We start from the raw sequence: 5,689 nt of genomic DNA, 5'->3' as shown, positions 1-5,689 counted from the left end.
TTTATTGTGAATTGAGTGATAGTTTACATGGGAGAACATCGGTTTTACACTCATCCTATTGTATTTCATTTCACTGCAATAGTTGCAATCCCCTCCGTGCATCATCATTCAACAGTATTTCCATCTATTCCGTTTTTTGGTTGTTTTTTTTTATGTACACAAAAACACATAGGTATATTCGCTATGGGTTGGAATTGACTCCACAGCACTTATGTGCCCTTTGGCACATTCTGCAAGCCTACCTCCTGGCCACCAGCACACAGCCTTTCTCTTTCCATGATGCTGGCAACCGCAGCATACGTAACCAGCATTGAGAAGTTGAGGCACAAGGATAACATGGACGAAAATCCAGTCTTTGAGCCCTCCTCAGGCTTATGGGCCATGGACCCCGAGGGCCAGAGAAGTAACTCCCTGAAGTCCCGGGTTCATAGGCTTTGGCGAACTCACTGGCCACCTCGGTGCAATTTTCTTTAATTGTACTTTTATGCATTCTGTACTTGTCCTTTATGCTCTTAACTCCGGTAATTGTGGCTTCTGGGAAAGTGATTGTTTTCAGTAATAATACGCACAACATTTTGATCAATGGCTCTCATGTAAATGTCACTGCCCGAGTAACAAGAGTTGTGCGTGAGGCTATGAGAAATAAAAGTACAGAAAAACAGGATGTAGCAACACAGAGGATATGTAACAATTGTTTTCTAACCAATTACTCAGTTATGTTTAATATTAAGCAGATACATGAGCTGTTAATGTCTATGTACAATAATAACACTGAAACTGGTAGCTAGCCCCTGAAGACACCACTATGTATGTCTGTTGTGCTCTTGATGTTTTTCATGGGAATCTTGCTGTATGTGATAATTTTATGCAACCCCCCAAACCGCCTCCGGGTATAATCAATATGATTCAAATACTCTTCTTCCCGCCGAAGAAGGTATATGGAAATATAATAACAATGAACATTGTCATATCTAGATATAGAAACCAGAACAGAGTTAAAAGAATGTAAAAGTGAGACCGCACCTTCTTAGAAAACTCAAAACCTGTTTTTCATCTTCCCTATAATTGTAGAAGCAAGGAGAAAAGAATCATTAGTTTAACAACTGAAGCCAGGTATCTGAAATCTTGTTCACTAACAAAAGCATGTATTTTCTGCCCGCAAAAGATACAAAGGCAACTTAAACTTCTTTAGAAAGTATAACTTAATCTTTAGTAAAAATTCTAAAGCCTCTCACCTTCACTCACTTGTGATTAAGTGTTGAAAATATGTTAAACACCTTTGAGAAACTGCAAGTTGCTGCCCTAGGTTACACAGACCTAGAAGTTAATATATAATCTATAACTGCTTGCTTGAACTTTTTTTTATAGAAATAAGAATTTTAGGTTATTAGGTAAATCATAATGTACTTAAAAATATGTTAAGGACAAATCTGTGAATCATTGTGTCTTGTATCACATGAATGATCTCGTATCCTGTCTTGAGTGAATGAATAATCAACATTTTTGTCATTATTTTCTTTTGTGTCAATTTCCTTCTTCTGACAATAAAAGACTGGGGCTCAGCTAGCTTGGACGCTAGCTTGCCTGTCAGCTTGCATCAATCTTGTGTCTCTGTCTTCTCTGTCTCTTTTCTTTCGCCTACTAGATCTCCCACTCACGTTAAAACCCCACGCTCCGTTGAGGCGATCCTTTGTTGAGGCGGGACTCCAACTCAGGACCCCGGCACCATGAGTCTAGAGTCCTCAGCTGCACTATTTCTTCATACAATCCTCTCTTCCTCTATCTCTGGTGTCGCTGCTTCTCTGGATAGGGTCCCACATTCCACTCGTGCTCTTCTCCCTTGATGGTCCTAGGGCCCTCTGTTCCTGGAATGTAAGATTAACTATTCCCCCTTTCATGTTACAAAACTTCTACCTTTGCAATTGTGATAATCGCAATTAGTCATGATAATAATTACTCACTACTGAATCTAAGAATCTTATCCCAATTTCCTTTCACCAGACCCATCTAGACAAAATAAAAACTATTCAGTGAGGATTTTACCCTCCCCCTGCACACTCTGAAACTAAAGTCCCTCTTGAAAACTTGTAAGCCAGTCACTTCGTGCCTTCACAGTCCTCTCACTCCCCTTTAGGTAGCCAGTACCTAGGTTGTCCATCCCTATCAAACCTGTATACAGAGGGGATAGGACTGATCCTTGATGTGAAGACTCCTTTCCTCTCAGCTGTTTTTTTGATATACTATATTCATAAGTATATGTCAAGTTCATCAAATTGTAGCAATTTATACTTGTCTCTTTTATCAAATTTATCTTGTTTTAGTCAAGTTCTGACCATCAAGCCATTGAAGTTAGGTCAAATGAGCACTATCTACAAGTTTAGGTGTTCTTGTGCATCTCCCCCCACTTCCTATTAGCTGGCACTTCACTCTTGACTATAGCTCTCTGTGGCTAGGACCTTGTCCATGTCTTAAAAGTCCTCAGGTGTCACCACACTTTGGACCAACCAGTCCTTCCTCTTCTCTCTCTCATCTCCAGGTCGACAGGGGTCTAAGGAACATGGTTGAACTCAGCCCATTTCTTCATTGCTGCCTTTCCGCCTCTGCCAGTAGACCAATATGGCTGACAGCATGCTTACATGCCTGCTTATGTGTTCCCTTTGAGTTTCAGTTTTGGAGAGGGGTTTGTCCTGAAGGGACCTAACTACTTGCCTTGATGACTCGCCAGTGAACAACTTACTTGTTCTTGTAATAGACAATCAGACTGCCATTTTTGTTTTTTTCGTTTTCCTGCTGGTCTTTCAAGAAATATCATCTATTCCTCTAGCTGCTCCAGGATGGTATACTTATTCTTTCCAGTGAGAATGTCCCATCTAAGAAGGTTCTGGATGGGGGTCAGAATTCCACCTAAGGCCCTATAAACTACAAAGACTCCATAAGAAGCCTATTTCACTGGGCAAGTTGTAGAACATCTTTTAGATATTACAATCAGTTATAAGCTCAAGATGGGTTACAAGCTTTCCGTAATCATGTTTCCCAATATTCCTTTTTATCCCACTTAAGTGTCTACAATAGTAGACAAAGGAAACTAATATTCATTAGACAGTCAAGCATCTTAATGTTATTTCTCCTCTTTATAACCCATTCAAAATATGCCTAGATCCCTGAATCACAGAGCCCTGTTGTTCCAAGGTTGAACATACACCACTATTTACCTCTGTCCCATTTAGCCAATGAAAATTTGCCTTAGTGTTCCCTATTGTTCTTCCATACCCCCTCCCCTTTCTTGTGTATTGCTCTCCCCAACACCACATTAACAATGATGTGTCTATCCCCTACCCTGTGCTCTACTGTTCCCTCCCTCCCACCTCTGGTAACCAACAAAGAATTCCTTTTTTTCTTTTAGTATGGGTACCTTTTCTTAACCTTTCATGATAATTGTCTTAAACAGTATTTGTCCTTTTGTGACAACCTAATTTCACTCAAAATAATGTCTTCAAGCTTAATCCATGTTATGCAGTGACTTGCAGTTTCCTTCTTATTCTTCAAAGTAGCATAATATTCCATTGTGTGTATGCACCGAAGTTTGTTTATCCGTTCTTCCACTGATGGGCACTTAGGCTGTCTCCATCTTTTTGCTATTATGAATAGTGCTGCGATAAACATTGGTGTGCATATATCTACTTGTGTTCTGGCTCATATTTCTTGTAGATATATGCCAAGTAGAAGAATTGCTAGATCATAAGGTATTTCTAATTCCAACTTTCTGAAGAAGTACCGTACAGTTTTCCAAAGTTGGACCATTTTGCACTCCCACCCACAATGCAGAAGGGCCCCAGGCTCTCTACATCTTCACCAGCATTTATTGTCCTCTGCATTTTTGAACTTCACTGTTATTGCTGGTGTGAGATGATACCTCATTTGTTCTTTTAATTTGCATCTCTCTAATGGCTAATGGAGTCCTGGTGTGGCACTGTGGGTTAATGCCTGAGACTGCAAAGTCAGTTTGAACTGCAAGGTTGGTGATTCAAGCTCACCAGTCACTCCTTGGAAACCTTCTAGAGGGTTACTATGAGTTAGAACCGACTCGACCGCACTTAACAACAACAACGTCTAATGATAGTGAACATCTCTTGATATGCTTGTTGGCGGCCCAAATGTCTTCCGTGGTGAAGTGTCTGTTCATGTCCTGTGCCCATTTTTAAACTGGGTTGTCTTTTCTGTTGTAGATGTGTTGTAGTTTCCTATGTTGTTGTTGTTGTTGTTATGTACAGTGGAGTCTGTTCCGACTCATAATGACCCTGTACAGGGTTTCCGAGGCTGTAAATCTTTATGGCAGCAGAAAGCCTCATCTTTCTCCCATGGAACAGCTGGTAGTTTCGAACTGCTGACCTTGCGGTTCACAGCCCGATTTGTAACCACTACACAATTAGTCCCTTGTCTGAGATGTCATTGCAAAAGATTTTTGTCCATTGTGATGGCCCCTTTATTTTTAGTGAAATCTTTTAATACACATAAGTTTCTAATTTTTTATATGTCCCAATCATTTATTTTGTCTCCTTTTGTTTGCACAATTTTTGCAATGTTTGGTAGTCTATGTGTGCCATATATCAAAGCCCTTAAATTTGTCCCTATTTTTTCATGAACGATTTTTATAATTCTGGGATTCACATTAGGCCTTTCATCCATGCTGAGCTGGTTTCTGTATATAGTATAAGATAAAAGCCTTGTTTAATCTTGTCTGTCAGTTTGTCGTACAGTCGTGACTTGTGAATTGCTGTGATTCTGAAAGCTATGCTACTGGTATTTTAAATACCAGCAGGATAAACCCTGGTAGACAGGGTTCAGATGAGCTTCCAGACAAAGACAGGCTAGGGAGAAAGAGTGAGGAACTACTTCCGAATCTTCAGTCACTGAAAACCTTATGAATAACAGAGAAACACTGGCAGATACAGTGCTGAAAATGAGCCCCTCAGGGTGGAAGACACTCAAAATGTGACTGGGGAAGAGGTGCCTCCTCAAAGTAGAGTTGACCATGATGATGTGAATGGAGTAAAACCCATGGGAGAAAAGCCCACAGGACCTTCATTTGCTGATGGGGCACAACTCAAAATGGAAGAGAAACAGCTGTAAACATCCATTGAAAATCGGAACATGGAATGTACGAAGTATGAATCTGGGAAAATGTAAGTTGTCAAAAATGAAATGGAATGCATAAACATTGATAGTGATATCTTAGACATTTGTGAGCTGAAATGGACTCTCACTGGCCATTTTGAATCTGACAATCACGTGGTGTACTATGCCGGGAATGACAAATTGAAGAGGAATGGTGTTGCATTCATCGTCAAAAAGACCATATCCAGATCAGTCATGAGGTACAATGCTGTCTGTGATAGGATGATATCCGTGAGCCTACAAGAAAGCCCAGTTAATACCACTATTATTCAAATTTATGCACCAACCACTAAAGCCAGTGAAGATGAAATAGAAGAATTCTACCAACATCTTCAATCTGAAATTAATCAAACATGCAATCAAGATGTATTGCTCATTACTGGTGATTGGAATGCAAAGGTTGGGAGCAAAGAGTAAGGATCAGTAGTTGGAAAATATGGCCTTGGTGATAGAAATGATGCTGGAGAATGCATGATAGAATTCTGCAAAATCAATGATTTATTTGTTCATTTCA

General features: G+C 40.0%; 1 protein-coding gene across 1 annotated transcript in view; it reads right to left on the bottom strand.

The window, feature by feature from the left end:
- Positions 1–5,689, bottom strand: part of LNPEP (leucyl/cystinyl aminopeptidase) — a 72,718-nt gene that overhangs the window by 11,350 nt on the left and 55,679 nt on the right. The window lies entirely within an intron of this gene.

The sequence above is a fragment of the Chrysochloris asiatica genome, unplaced genomic scaffold, assembly GCF_000296735.1.
Source record: "Chrysochloris asiatica unplaced genomic scaffold, ChrAsi1.0 scaffold00111, whole genome shotgun sequence".
NCBI lineage: Eukaryota > Metazoa > Chordata > Mammalia > Afrosoricida > Chrysochloridae > Chrysochloris > Chrysochloris asiatica.
This window is presented reverse-complemented; position numbering and strand designations above follow the sequence as displayed.